Source organism: Triturus cristatus, chromosome 11, assembly GCF_964204655.1.
Source record: "Triturus cristatus chromosome 11, aTriCri1.1, whole genome shotgun sequence".
Lineage (NCBI taxonomy): Eukaryota > Metazoa > Chordata > Amphibia > Caudata > Salamandridae > Triturus > Triturus cristatus.
Genome location: NC_140594.1, coordinates 756,037 through 772,500, shown reverse-complemented (window position 1 = coordinate 772,500; position 16,464 = coordinate 756,037). Strand labels below are relative to the sequence as shown.

Genomic DNA, 16,464 nt, shown 5'->3' with positions numbered 1-16,464 from the left:
ACGCACCCGACCTCCTGGAGCCCTGGCTGGGATCAGGGAGGCGAAGGAGCCCCCATTGGGTCTTCCAGGGCAGCCCAGCCATCTAGTCACCCCATTGGAAAGCATTGGGTGTGACCAGATGGCTCCAGGGCTCTGCATCAGGGACCCTTGTCCCAGGCAGATGGACACTTGGCAGGCCGCAGGACGTGGGCTCCCAGGCCCTGACCGAAACTGAGGAGGCCCGGGACCCGTCCCTGCTTCTCAACGCAGCCACGCTGCGTAGATCGGGGAGCCTGCCCAAGCACGAGGGACCCCAGTCCCGGGCTCACGGTCCCTCAGTTTGTGCGCTCGGTGACGGAGGGGACCCTAGGCCCGGACGCACCCGACCTCCTGGAGCTCTGGCTGGGATCGGGGAGGCGAATGAGCCCCCATCGGGTCTTCCAGGGCAGCCCGGCCATCTGGTCACCCCATTGGAAAGCATTGGGTGCGACCAGATGGCCGAGGGAAAGGTGCGACCAGATGGCTGGGACCGAAAGGACTCCCATCTGTCCACGCCGAGCCATAGCGGTAGGGCTCCCGCCTACCCTTGCTTGGCTCCGGGGCTCTGCACCTGGGACTCTTGTCCCAGGCAGAGGGACACTTGGCAGGCCGCAGGCCGTGGGCTCCCAGGCCCTGACCGAAACTCAGGAGGCCCGGCTTCTCAACGCAGCCATGCCGGGTAGATCGGGGAGCCTGCCCAAGCACGAGGGACCCCAGTCCCGGGCACACGGTCCCTCTGGTTGTGCGCTCGTATTCCACAATTTTTTTCAAAATTGTGCGTAGTTGAGCTAGGCAAATTTCACCCAGCTCTACTCCGGATGTGCGCTCGTTTTCCACAATTTTTTTCAAAATTCTGCGTAGTGGCGCTACGCAAAGTCCGCCCAGCCCTAGCGTGCATGCTGCTCGGCAGCCGGTTTGTGCGCACGCACAGGAGAAGAGGCTATTTTTAGTGAACTTGGCTCTGCACTGGTTTCACCCGCTAGGCCAATAATTCAGCAATGATTTAAAGATTGTGAAAAGGGTAATGATTGAAAGGAAAAATGACTGATTGCATGAGAGGTTTTGTGATGAGAGTGAGAAAGGTAGTGAGAGATAGAAGTGTTGATCTCACGGCTCTTGACAAAGAATTACTAAATACGTGAAATGAACGTGTTCCTAATAGGTAGATATGATCTATAGCTGAGTTAATAAATTACCCAAACATATATTTTCTTCACCAGCTGTCCAATGTAATATATCTTTAGATGGTGTAATAAGTGGGTCTGTGGCTTGAAAGTGGGACATGGCCCTGGGTGGGGGTTGCTCTGGACTACTTTAACTGATGTAATTTTCGATTACCTAAAAAAACCGGGGGGTGAGCATAGATTCCAGCCCCTGCCCTAGAAATCCTTGAAACGCCGATTATGCCCTTGAGCTGCTTGTTCCTACCTCAGCCTAAGATACCTGCCCCCATTCCCTTCCAGCATCTTGTTAATCACCTGCTGCTCCCTCCCTGTTCCAGTCGCTCGATTGTTGAGGGCACAGACCCTCACCCACAGCTCCTCACCAGCTCTTTAAGACTCTCCTCAACTTCTTGCAGGTGGGTTTCTATAGTTCTATCCTCCAGGTCGTCCTTCCGTGTAGACACGACCACCGTGAAGTGTAGCGCCTCCTCCCCGAAGAGGCGCTGGATCCTTTGCACGGACTCCCGCTCCTCCCTGGTGAACTGTCTGGCCTGGAGCACGAGGAGGAGGGCATGCGGGCCTGGGTGGGAGACCTCTGCGCACCGCTCCATCTCTGCCGAGAGCTCCTCTGCGGGGACTGTGGGGGAAAGGAGGCCCGGAGTGTCCACCACCACCAGACAGTGTTGCCAGATATTTTCACAACTTTCAAGCCCAAAAGCAACGGAAAAGTAGCCCAAAATAGCCCAATGTTGCCTCTCCATTAACTTAGGTGTAGCCTGGCTACAACATTCAAAAATATACTTCTATTTCAAGGATTATATGTTTAGTACCCACTTTAATCACATTACCTATATTTTGCACACTAAAATCAAAGTTGGTCAGTCAGGAAAACTGGCACTCACTTGATATCGCATGGTGTGGAGCAAGCTGCCCAAAAATGTTGTGGGTCCAATTTTGAGGACTGCAACTGCGGAAACGTTCTTCTTGGGAAAAGTGCACTTCAGCTTGAAGTTTCTTTTGCATACTCACGTCAGGCCCCCCAGAGTACCAGAAATATAGGCCAATGCTCCATGTTTTTTCACACTTGTTTTAATGCTCCAAGAGCAATGCTGAACATCTCTTTACATACGCAAACTACATATGTTTCATACTTTTTGGTACTCATCAGAAGAGAGCAGTCCATGGCATGGGGTGCAGAGCTTGATGTTCCCATGAGCTAATACCCGATACATATTTTTTCTTGCAGATTGCATGTGTTTGCAAAAAACTGAATACATTAAAAAAAATTGCAAGCTTGCTCTTGCCAAGCAAGTTGGCTTTAACAATCCTTGCTTCAATTGCAGCTGCAAATGAGACCACAAGATGAAATAACTAAATTTGAAATAGAAAACGGTGGATTAAAGCAGGTCCTACTGCTTAAATTATGAAGGTACTATACCAAGGTCTGGCGGTAATTTGTGTGGCACAGTTTGGGACTTCCATAATGTGGAATAGGTAACGTAATGTCAGACTGTGGCACTCCGGTTGCAAGGCGTTGTTGCCAAGACAAAGGTCAACGCAGCACTACATGAGAAAATATAGCACAGCTACAGCTTGTGCTTAGTTGCTGACAAAAAGACTGTTGGGCGGGTAATGAAAAGCTTTGCATCACCTAGAATCGAGGCCTCTGGACCATGACGTGTACATACAGGCAAATCCCAAGAGTAACAGTATGATGGCTGCACTCTCAGCAGTGCGGTGACCTGAAAAGACCATGCCCTTCTTCTCTCCTGAAGTCTGGTGACAGCACTTTAAATGTTTACTGCCTTAAAGGTGTATACTATCATTAGTGCAGTAGGTGCAGTGCCACCGGGGCCTGTGGGTGTGAGAGGCCTACTTCATTCCAATTAGGGGTGAGAAGCCTTTCCTCCATGAGTGCACCCATCTCACGGGCCACAGTGGTTGCAAGAACCTACCTACCTTATGACCCTTCTGCTTACAGGAAAGGGTATTTTAACCCATAACTCATCACAATGTGAAAGGAACACGATTTTTAAAGTGTGTCAAGCTTAATACAAAACATAAACCTCAAATGAAGGTCTGCATGCATTACAAACCTGTCAAATAAGCTAGGAACTACAGACACTAACAACAAAGTATGGACGAATTACATTTGGACATTCTCATTGCCAATAGCCCCACCTCCAAAAAATGTGAGAACAATTGAATTCCAATGCTTGTTTCACACAGCTAACACGGTTCTGTGTGCACAGCGAGGTAACATGAAGTCTTGTGGCCTGATCAAAGAAAAATGGTATGAAGGCAAAGAAAAATGGTACGAAGGTGCCTGCAGGCGATTCATAGCTGCCAAGGTTTCAGATTGCTTAAATGTGACATTTTCAAATTTTTGGTGTAATTATGACATTCAACGACTACGATTGACACTTTCTCACGAACAAAAATCAAATGAAGAAGATGAGGGAAACATATAAACATCAGAAATTACATCCATTCCAGGAATAAGAAACTCTATGAAGATCTTAAAACTATTTCAAAGCACCAGAAATGGAAGGACACTCTCCGATATGGAAAATAGACTACATAGTTGCCACGTTTTAAGAGTGCTCAGGTGAGCCATTTTCAAGGTTTCACAGTACTTATGAATGACATACAACTACTAATGGTATGACACTAAGAGTGACACTTATAACAAAATCAAGAAATTAAGTACATGGAAATAGATAAAACAAAAGAAATTACACTGAGAAGCAAGGGCAAACTATAAAAGAACTGCTGCAGAGCACCTGATCCTACGGTAAAATGAACGTATGCCCACAATCCACTCACATTCTACATGATTTTGATCACTACTACTGCTTGCGAAACCACAGACAAATTGCACGAACACCGTGACAGGAAGCTAGTCGAGTATTTCATATGATTTTGCCTTATCTCTGCCAGCGTAGCAGCAATGTGTTTGTGGGGGCCCAGCAGGATTTGTTAAAAAAAAACCTGATCCTGTCTAGTGCTAGTCAAGCGCTGACCAGTGACAGAACCAGGCAGGCTGCTGAGGCATGAGTGCATTAAAAGAAGTCTGCCCTGCCAATAAACAAGTATTTCATACCGTGGGCGGTGCCTAAGCCTATTTTTTATAATCATCAATGTTATTGCTGAGTGTGGTGGAGCAGGTAAAGCAACATTTTTTGTATACCTTCTCTATTTGCATGAAAATACTAATTACGTAATCATTCTAAATATTAACCTGTATTAACCGGTTGGAGTGATATTATTAATCAACCTTCACACCTTGATAAACACAGGATATACACGGGACTAAAAAGCTAAGTGCATGGCTAATAAATTTAATGATTAACGGTGGTACGCAAACTAACTATAGGATGTGTTGAAATAGAGAATTATATGATTTATGTTGCTTTTGTGATGGTTTGTGCTTCCAGTGTTGCGGAATGGTGAGTATTATTGCTTTAAATGTTGCTGTAAGCTAGGCAAATACTAATATATATGGGGATTAGTGTGGGTTTAAACATTAGAATCTTCATTTCCATATATTAGTTACTCTTATGTTTGTTTTTGCTTAAGTTGGCATTCGGGCCTACTAGGCCGCTGTAATCAAAACGGCGTTCGGAAGTGGCCACCGTCATTTGAGCGCGATGCCAACTGCGCAGACTCGGATGGCTCTGAAGAATCTCCAGGCGACCTTTAACTACAAAACTACGTGTTCCTTGTCAAGGATAGGAACGTGGAGGATTGCATGACTGGAAGACAATAGAGACCTATACCCGGAGGTCTACATGTTGCTACTTCGGAACTTTCGCTTGAGAACCCGAGGAAATATTACAATTTTGGGAAGATGTTATACTCCGTCCCATGGGAAGCAAACACACATGAGAAAACCACCACTTCTTGCAAATTCAGGGGGATTAGCCAATCAGGACACTTCTGCATTTAAATTGTTGCATGTTTGGTCTAAAAGTAAGGGGAAAAAGATATAAAAGTAGAAAAGTGTGTGTGCGTTCCAAATTTCCATTGGTGACTGATGGTGAGGAGGGTCATATTTGACAGCGCGATTGACTGGTCCCTTCACTACCTTTGGGACTGTGTCGTGCTGAGCTAAAGAACTTTCCCGGACTTATTTGGGTCTTAACCTGCGTTTGATTGGATGATTTTACCAGAAGGGATTTTGATTTATGCAGGGCTGACGGGGTTTCTGGACATGGTCACCAGTGCCAAAGATTTAGGTAAATATAATTGTATGTAAATTCGTGCCAAAGATATTCATTGAAAATTTCGATTTGATCAAAATTCAGAATATGCCAATGAGAGTGAATTGATTATATAAACTAAGCATTGATTAACAAAATGAGACCGTGACGCTTTTAACAAGGTATTGATTGATCCAAGGTTCCGAAGCTTTAAATGTGTTTTAGCTGGTTCTAAATCACCATCAACCAGTCCAACAAATTGGTCCATCGACCAAGTGGTGGAGTGCCTTGATGTTAAAGTTAGGATTCTATAGGTACTACTGTATATAATGTAAAGTTTTCCTCCAATAGGTAACAAGGTACCCCACGTGTCCAGCGCTCCTTTTCCTCCTGTGTGCAGATTCGAAGTAGGACATATGAGTGTTGGTGTTATGGGCCCACGAATGAATGCGTGTGTGAATGAATTAGGTTGACGACGGGTCGGTGACGCAGGGAGTATATGTAAATTTGCCCCTTCGTGCTGGAGCAGTTTTTCTGGTAGCAGATTGATGGTTACTTTTGGCTGGTTTGGTGATTAGTGATGGTTTTATTGCATTGGTTTGGTGATTATTGATTATTGATCATTGATTATTGATTTATGCTCTAACACTCTATGTTGTGTCGCGTCGCGTTTTATGTTGTTTTGAAGACTTCCAGGATGTAGGAAGTTGGATACCCTGTAGGTACACGGGGAAAATGTGTGGCAAGTGAAGTCGCACGGTGTATTGTCTGGATGCCCTGTAGGTACACGGGGAAAACGTGTGGCAAGTGAAGTTGCACGGTGTATTGTCTGGTTGCCCTGTAGGTACACGGGGAAATGTGTGGCAAGTGAAGTCGCACAACGCATTGTCTGGTTTTGAGTTGGTAACATCGTCGTGTGTTATCGTTAAGGACATTTCTATGTGAAAGTGCGTAAGTGAAATAGCAACAGGTTCTCTCGTGAAACTCTGGCCTCAATTCTCAGGAGCATTGTAGTCTCCACATGTGTTTTATCCCCAGAGAAACGGTTAGCCTTTTTGCTTGTTAGAAGGGTAAGGTAGAGGGAAGTGCTACTTTATCGGCGAAACTGAATAATTCTGTGGTAGGACCGAGGTAAGCGCTGCCAACTGGAAATACAGAATTCGTGTGTAAATGGACAAAACTGTCCCTTTGGTTTAGCGAAACAGGCAATGGTGGTGTTTTTATGTCGTTACTAACAGAGTTTGATTGAAGAAAAACGTAAAGAAAATTTGCCGATACATTTTGTAAAGGAGGGGTCAGCAGAAGCAGGAGTAGCGAGAAAAGCTGAGGTTAGAAAGACCGCGCTGGGATTGGCCAGCTGTAGAGAGACGAAGTTGTCACGGATTGGTGCATTGGTGTGAGTCGCGCTGGGATTGGACAGCCAACGGAATAGTCATAGAGAAGTGATTTGAGAAGTCGAGTGATTCAGAACTAAGAATAAGAAAAAATTATGTATTACGATCCACCGGAAAAGGAGAAACAGTCATGGTTTTGGAAAATTAAAAGCCTATTCAGGAAGCATAAGCCAATTGTGACTAGGGAAGGACAGATACTTCCTCCACCTAAATTGCCTGCATCCTTTGTGGTAGTGAAATATGGGTACCATACATGTATCTGGTTAGATAATTGGGCAAAGTATACAAAAAAAGATGGAGTCTTAGCGTTTCCAGAAAGTGGTTCATTTAGTTTAACTGTATTAAGGAACTTAAGAGAAAGAATGATGAGGTTAGAACCAAGGCCTAGACCTACTCAGTTTGAGGCTTTGATGGAGTGGGAAGAAGAAATGTATGAAAGGGAACGACATCGGAGTGGAAGAAGGTATAATTACATGTTCGGTAGACCGTGTGGGCAGGAAACTCATGATGACAGAATGAGGAGATGGCGGAGTGCAAACATGACTGATGGGGTGTTTCCATTGAGAAAAACTGAAGAGACAAGTGGCAGAAAGTGCACTGAGAAGAGAAACAATACAGGGACAAAAAGTTATAAGTATGGTGTGAATAAGTCGGAGGATGAAGTGCTAGAGGACATGTTTTATAAAAATCCTCCCCCGTATCAACCAAATTCTACGTTGCTGACGCCGAGTGCGCTGGTAAAAGTAATAATACTAAATAAAAATATTGAGCAAACGCCACCTGATTAAGGGAAAAATAATCCATTTAGAGACTCTGACATGTCACAACCTGTTAGGACTGGAAATGAAAATTTAGCCGAACAAGCTAGGACTACTTTGGAGTTAACAGAGAAAATTAGAGAATTAACCAAAAACATGGAAGCCGTAACTGTACCGGTAACTATAGGGCCAGTGATGCCTGTCTTTGATAAACAGAAAGATAGTGAGCATTGTTTAACAGTTCCCTAACATAGTAATAAACCAATCAAGACAGAAAGAAACGAATCTGGAGGACATGCATGGGAAAAATTGGTAGGAACATCAGGCTTAAGTACTCCTAACAATAAATTAAAGTCCAGCAAGTAAGACGTTGATGACAACCGAATCAGCACCAGAGACCCCAGAAAGAAATACGGCGCGAATGAGAAATGAAACAATTCCTGTAGGCCCTACTTCTGATGAATTGAGCGATTGGTTAAGGAGTTTACAGCGAAAAGATACAGAACCTCAACCTTTAGATGTAGCAAAATTAAAAGTAACATTGGAGGAGTTAATAGTAGAGACTATTCCGACTGAAAAATTAAAAGCATACCAGGATGAAGAGCTAATGTTTCTTTGTAAAAGTATAACTTGGAGAGCGAGGAGTTTGCATGAGAAACTTGAAAAAACAGCAAGCGAGATGGGCATAGATTTTGAGAAAATAAGATCATTGCAGAAACCACATAGAGTAGATTTCTCTGAAAAGGATATTTAAAGACTGAACATTGCAGGAAGATTGATGCAAATTAAAGAATTGATTGCCTTGTTAAGAAAATGGAGTGACATAGACAGATGGAAAAGTAGGTGGTTTCGGAAGAGAGAGGACACGACCGATAAGACCTTTTCGGCATTTCCTGTAAGAGAAAAAGAGACTGTGGTCACGGAATTCCCTATGAGGGAGATACCAGGAGGAGGTTATGTACATGTTCCTAGGACTAGACAGGACATTTTATCAATTACAAATGATTTCCCCAGGCTCCGAGAAAAGCCTGTGGAGCGGTATCGACAGGTAGAAAGGTTTATTAAATTATCAAAAGTGTTGTGGATAGATTTGAATGGCCTTTTCGATATAATTGTACCAGCAGATCTATGGGCAGAATGCAAAATCACAGTATGTTGGCCCACTCAAGAATACCCCAGGGAGCCCCTGATCCAGAGGTAATGAGAAAGTATGAATAGGTAATTACTTTTCTGAAAAACAAAGTACCCCCAAAAGAAACTGATTGGGTAAAAATTGATAGAACTCACCAAGAAGTTAAGAAATCTGTCCATGCCTATTATGAAAGGTTGCTGTTAGCTTTTAAGCAATACAGTGGTGATGAGAAATTGAGTGAGAAGGATTTAATTCATTTTGTGTATCGATTTGTCTATGGTCTAAGACCTGAAGTAAGCGAAACGATTAAACAGCTTACAGTGGATTGGCAGAATAAAAAGATAGATGAAGTATTGAGACATGCAAAATATTTTAGCGATGAAATTGAAGCAAAGCAACGTAAGCTGAAAGAGAAGGCCATGTGGGCACAGGTTAAAGTAGCGGAGAGACAAGAATCTCAGCTAATTCAACAGGTAAATGGCATGGGCAAAGTGAGACAGAAACTTAATATTGGAAAGGGAAAGGGACAAATTAGCGTAGAGGAAGCAAAAAAGAAATGGCCATGTCGTAATTGCGGAAAGTTAGGGCATTGGAAAGCCGAGTGTAAATTGCCCCCGAGTGCTAATGGCGATAATGCATCATTGAATCCACAGGTGCAGAATGAGGTGAGTTGTCAACCGCCGCGACAGCAGCAGGTTGTTGCCCAACAGTGTCAGGTGCCAAAGCCACCTTTTCCACAGAACGTAAATCCAAAGAGATACAGTAATGAGACAGGATTCTACACCGAAGAACAGGTAACAAAGCTACCATGAGCTAGTGCTGTTTTGCAGTATTGGCTGCAGTGCGATGAGAGTGAGTCAGAAGAAAATTATTGACGGTGCCTAGGAGAGGAAGGGGAGTGCGTACTTTGCGCAACTCTAGAGGTAGACCAGACTGGACCCTTTGTGGATGGAAAGGTAAATGATGAAAATATTACTTTCCTGGTAGATACTGGTGCTACTCATTCAACTGTTAGATCAGCTGACGTTAAAAATCTTCCTCTCTCGGGTGACACAATCCAAGTAGTCGGAGTTTCAAATAGACAGATAAAAACTTATCTTACTGATCCTGTAAAGGTTAAAATAGGGAAATTCACCGATATGCATCGATTTGTTGTGTGCGATACTAGCCCTGTGAATTTGTTAGGGAGAGATTTGTTGTGTAAGATGAACTGTATGATTTTCTGTACCCCTGACGGCATAGCTTTTGAAACTCCTGATGAGGATGTACTGTATAGAATGACAATGGCTAATCTGGAACCCGAAATTACTGAGGCATTTGCTGTATTTGACCCAGAGGAATTGCCTCAGGAATTGAAGAAAACAGTGATACCCAAGGTATGGGATTTCACGGGAGAAGATATGGGACTAATGAAAAGAGTAGACCCTGTGAAGATAACTGTAAAGGAAGGAGTGAGCTACCTGAACATTCCCCAGTATAAATTGCAGGAGTGACTCCGGTAATAGACAAAATGATTGAACAGGGAATTTTGAGAGAAATAATGAGCAGTCCATTTAATTCACCGATCATGGGTTTGAAAAAGCCTAATGGAATTTTCAGGATAGTGCTAGATTTAAAAAAAGTGAATAAAATTGTTGTACCTTGTTGTCCCATTGTACTAAATCCTTCAGTGATTCTATATCCGATTCCCCACGATGCAGAATGGTACACAGTCATTGACTTGTGTCATGCTTTCTTTTCTATCCCATTACACCCTGACAGCCAACAGATTTTTTGCATTCCAGTTCGGCAAACGTACTTTGGCATGGTGCCGAATCCCACAGGGGCATACGGAGAGTCCATCGATATTTAATCAGATTTTGAAGAAATCTTTGGAAGATTTAAAAATGCCCGAAAGTCCAGTACTGGTGCAGTACATCGATGACCTAATGGTGGCATCGAAGACGCGAGAGGCATGTGTGGTGGACACAGTTGCATTGTTGAATAATTTGGCGGATGGAGGACTTAAGGTATCCCCATCCAAATTACAATTTTGTAAGAAAGAAGTACAATATTTGGGTCATAAGATTGAGAAAGGCCTCAGGAAAGTAACTGCAAACAGGATCAGAATAATCAAGGGAATGAGAGCACCAATGACTCAAAGAGAGGTGAGGATGTTTCTTGGAAAGGTGGGATATTGTCGTCAGTGGATCAGTAACTTTTCGCTGATTGCAAAACCTCTGGTACGCCTGACGAAGAGTGATTTGAAATACCCCCTTGAACTAGACAAAGAGGAAATGAAGGCATTTAGACAACTGAGAGACAATTTGTGTGAAGCACCGGCACTAGGAATGCCTGACTATGAAAAGGAGTTTGAGCTCTATTGCAGCGAGAGAGATGGGTGCGCGCTTTCTGTATTGGTACAAAAGCATGGAAAACTGAGACAACCAATTGCATTTTTTTCAGCTGTACTAGACCCTGTAGCTGTGGCGTTGCCTGGTTGTTTGAAGGCAGTGGCTGCTACCTGTAAGAGTTTGGAGCAGAGTGAAGGAATCGTGATGGGGTATCCTGTGAGAGTGTTTGTACCCCATGATGTTGCAATCCTTTTAACAAGAAGCCCCACACAGTTTATGATGCATAGTCGTCTAACTAAATATGAGAAAGTTATTCTGGGTGCGACGAATGTAAGCCTTGTGAGGTGTCTTAATGTAAATCCCTCAACATTGTTACCTGATGCTGTGAATGTGGAAGTGAAGGATGACGTGGATCATGATTGCTTGGAAGTGCCCGATTTTTGCACGAAGTCACGTCCGGACATAAAAGATGTGGCTAAGAAAGAAAGTGACTATGTGATGTTTGTGGATGGGTCATGCCTAAGAACTGAAGAAGGAATTTTGAGTGCAGCGTATGCAGTATGTACTGTTGCGGCTGTATTGGAAGCGTCTTGTTTGAAAGGAGTGAGATCTGCTCAGGTTGCTGAATTGTTTGCATTGACCAGAGCATGTAAATTGGGAAAGAATCTGCGAGTCACTGTGATTACCGATAGTCAGTATGGATTTGGAGTGGTGCAGGATTTTGGGCAAATTTGGTCCCAAAGAGGGTTCCTGATGTCAAGTGGAACTCCTATATGGAATGCTGAAGTGGTCGTCAAGTTGCTTGAGGCGATACAGCTGCCTAAACAAATCGCAGTGGTAAAATGCGCAGCCCACTCAAAAGGTGCTGACTACATATCGGCGGGTAATGAATTTGCAAATGACATAGTGCAGTATTGTGCGCGAAACCAAAACTCTGTCAATCGGAATCAGGAAAAGGAAATGAACTCATGTCCCTTACTCTTTACGAACACTGTGAGTACCTGGGAGGAAGTGAGACAGTTACAGGAGGAGGCAGGAGAAGAGGAAAGGAAACCATGGATAAAATTAGGATGTGCACCACGTGAGATAGACAGAGTCTGGGTTTATCGTGATGGAAGACCAGTAATGCCTAATAGCATGATCTCTACCATGGCACGGATGTACCATGGACAAGCACATGTGAGTAGGGATGCCATGATCAGACTTTTCAAACAAACCTGGTATAATGCAAAGTTCCGGCTTGTAGCTGAGAGCCTTTGTCAGAGATGCCTTATATGCCAGCAATACAATCCAGGAAGGAAAACGGTGGTGAGTTTGGGAACCATAGGACGGGAGGGAGGGAGGTCCTTTCACCAGAATTCAGATTGATTTCAATGAAATGCCCCCATGTAATCGGCTAAGGTATGTTCTAGTAGTTGTTTGTCTGTTTTCGCGATGGGTAGAAGCGTACCCGACCAGAAGGAGTGACGGGGTTACAGTAGCGAAACTCCTATTGAGAGAATTCATTGCTAGGTTTGGTTTTCCAGGTACGATTGAAACAGATACAGGAAAGCATTTTCAGAACGAAATAATAAAATTGATTTGTGAGGCATTGAATGTACAACAGAAACTACATTGTGCCTATTGTCCAGAGGTTTCTGAAGTAATGGAACAGATGAATGGCACCATTAAAAACAGATTGGGAAAATTATGTTTGGCCACAGGTTTAAAATGACCGGATGTCTTGCCTCTAGTGCTCATGACTATTAGATCGATTCCTGATACGAATACTGGCCTGAGCCCCCATGAAATTGTTATGGGTAGAGCGATGAGACATGTTTTCATTCCTGTCAACAAATTACTGCCTATATCTGATGACTTCGTGCTGGATTATTGCAAGGGGTTGGCTGATTCCGTTCATTCTGTGTTTCATCAGGTTGGATTGGATGCAACCACCCTTGAAAAGAAGCCAGCTCATGATTTGAGTCCAGGAGACTGGGTAAGGATCAAGGTGCATAGGAGGAGAAATTGTCTGGTCCCACGTTGGGGAAAACCACGTCAAGTGATTCTGACCACGACGACTGCTGTGAAATGTGCCAGGGTAAAGAACTGGATTCATGCCAGTCACACTCTCCGAATCCCTAGTCCCATAACCAGACCTGAGGAGGAGTATTTGGGAGAGTCTGATACCAGTTTGAAGTCGGAATCAGAGGAAACAAGAACAAGACAAACTCCACGAAGGGGAGAATTGGGGCCTAGTCAGGTTGCGGAGCCAGAGAATTTTCCATGAAGGAGACGACTGGAGATTTCCGATACTAGCTCCGAATCAGATGCTGAACAGGTGGGAATACAAGAAAAGGTAAGAGGAAACATCGAGGAAACTGACCAGGAAATTCTTGATAAAGAAGGCCCACATGCAAGCACGAGAGAAATCCCACCTGAGGTCATAGAACTAGAAGGTGAGGAATTAGATACAGAGAGTGAGGGTAAGAATGTTGCGGAAGACCCCCGAGGACGTGTAGGGATTACACACATCCAGGTAGAAGAAGGGACAGTTAGTCAGCAGGAATATGGCGTGGAAGAAACACGAGGAGAGAAAATTGTAGATAGGGAACCTGAGGTCTCGAAGGAAAAATCCAAAGTAGGCAAGGGTCGCACAGATACAGAATCTGAAGAGAGTGAAGGAGAAGACCAAGGACGAGTTTTGAGGAAGAGAGCTTGGAAAACCGAATGAGGTGAGAAGGGAAATAAATTGAAACGACCGTCGAAAGAAGAAATTTGGTCCAGTAAAATAAAAAGATTGAAATACCGACTGACGAGAGTAAAATCATCTAAAGCTGAACAAGTGAATGAGGTGTCCAGTCATGAAAAATCAGAAGACACTGATCAGACACACGGAAAGAAAGAAAAGAGAATCAAGAAACCCAACCAGAAGTATAAGTCACCGGAATGGACGTATGTGGCACTTCCTGATATACAAGAGAAAGCTGAAAGCCAGGAAAGTCTAGAGGTGACTGTACCGGAAGTGGTTGAAGAAGAAGAAGATTCGGAAATCCTGAGAGTTACCTTATCTGATATCAGAGAAGAGACGGATGACCAGGAAGTTCTGAACCAAAACTGTGAAAGCAAGGACAAAAATGGTCACATGCCAAATTGATGTTACAGGAGAAAAATGCAGAGTGATTAAAATACCGGATGAGACATATGACCGAAAGAACCAAGTAGGCGCTTAGAGTCTTGGGTTTAGACAAAATTTTAGTTGTGAATAAAAGAGGCTAGGTCAAAAGACACTGATCATTTCCGAAATGGCAAACACAGAGGGTAGAAAACCTACACGTGGGTTTCTCCGAAGATGGTGCAAGGTGTGTTGTTGTTGTACAGGGTTACTAATGCTTCTATGGATCGTATTAGCTATAATAATTTCGTTTAGAGTAACGTTTGAAAGGATAGATGACCACGCTGAGAATAAGACTGATAGAGAAGACGTTTATGATACTCATGCGACTAAACTGATAGATAGAACTGACCTTACATAAGGATAGATCTAGAACTGATTTTTCTAATAACGTTTTTTCAAAGTTATTGTTTGAATGTGTAAAGACTATGGATGTTAGAGATTGCTATGTTTGCATGCAGTTACCTGCATCAGTGTCAGATGGTGTTACCTATCACCACCTTCCTGTGACATATGGAATAACAAGTAGTGTATTAGCAAGTTTGTTCTATAAAACAGGGAAATTAGAATACTATTACTCGGATGTAGATAATGTTTTTGCACAGGTCCCTGTAGTTCATGAACTAAATACGATAAAACGTGGTAAAACTTTAGGTGAATATGTCTTAGAAACTAGAGAATTAACTTTAGACGAATTGTTTAAGAACACTTGTAGTCTGAGAAAGGAAGAGAAGAACTTCTTTGACATGGTAGAAGAGAGGAGAATTAAGATGCAAAGAAAGGTACCTGAGGAAAAAGGGGAGACAACAGTTTAGGATGTTGAGAAAGAAAACCATTTAAAGGGAGAAACAAATCCTGCAATGGCTTTGGATTGGCCTCAGAGAGGGAAATTGTGCATTAGAAGAAATAAAACTGTTTATGATGATTATTTTGTAGGTGCAAGTGAATGCCATAATGTATATAGAATCATGGGAGGATGGGGATTTAAAGGAGGAAAAGATCCGGTATTCCCTGGACTATATTTCATCTGTGGAAACAGGGCTTATTTTCGGTTACCGGACCATTGGTATGGTACATGTTACCTAGGCCTGGTCTTCCCAAAAATATTTCATATGGGAAGGGGAGAGGGCGGTTTGCACGAAATAGGTAGACAACTAACACGTAGAAGGAGAGAAAGTTGGTCAGAAATTGTAGGGGATATTTTTGGAGCACTGATACCAGCTGTTGGAATATCTCTGAATGCACATAAGATTAGAAAATTGTCAACAGTAGTGGATCGCTTATCGACAAGCACTGCTGGAGGGTTCCTACTGGTAAATACCGAAATGGTTGCTATGAGGGCCATGATCGTGCAAAATCGACTTGCCCTTGACATTATTTTAGCAAAAGAGGGAGGAGTCTGTGGGATGCTGAATGTACACACTGTTGAACTTACATACCTGACGAGAGCCAACATTTTAAGAAATATATTAAGAATATCACTGAATTGCATGAGGAAATTGTTCCATTGGAGGTTGAAAGTTTTTGGGAAAGGCTTGGTAAAGGATTTTCTACTATAAAAAGTTTATTAACCAAATTAGGTAGTTCATGTGTAGGTAAGATTTTAATTCCAGTAACTTGTGTGGTAATACTAATATTGATTTTGAGATTAGGATTAGTTTGCATAAAAAGATGAAAAATACCAAATAAAATAAAAAGGGAAGTAGCGAATAGAAAAAGAAAAGAGATGAAAGAAAGAGCAGTAGGAGATATAGAATTAGAAGAATGGAAAGAAAGTATGTATAAGAAAACCAGAGAGGATGAAATGGGGGAAACCATGATGTAACAAAACTGAGTAAGAGAACTGAATAATCATTTCCGTAAAAAATTTACATGAAATTTAGTGGGATTTGTGGTGATATTAAAAATCACCAAAGGGGGGATTGGTGGAGCAGGTAAAGCAACATTTTTTGTATACCTTCTCTATATGAATGAAAATACTAATTACGTAATCATTCTAAATATTAACCTGTATTAAACGGTTGGAGTGATATTATTAATCAACCTTTACACCTTGATAAACACAGGATATACACGGGACTAAAAAGCTAAGTGCATGGCTAATAAATTTAATGATTAACGGTGGTACGCAAACGAACTATAGGATGTGTTGAAATAGAGAATTATATGATTTATATTGTTTTTGTGATGCTCTGTACTTCCAGTGTTGCGGAATGGTGAGTATTATTGCTTTAAATGTTGCTATAAGCTAGGCAAATACTAATATATATGGGGATTAGTGTGGGTTTAAACATTAGAATCTTCATTTCC

The 16,464-nt window shown here is 42.7% G+C and overlaps 1 pseudogene; it reads right to left on the bottom strand.

Annotated features, from left to right (window-relative positions):
- Positions 1-16,464, bottom strand: part of LOC146783139 (GTPase IMAP family member 4-like) — a 94,915-nt pseudogene that overhangs the window by 14,675 nt on the left and 63,776 nt on the right.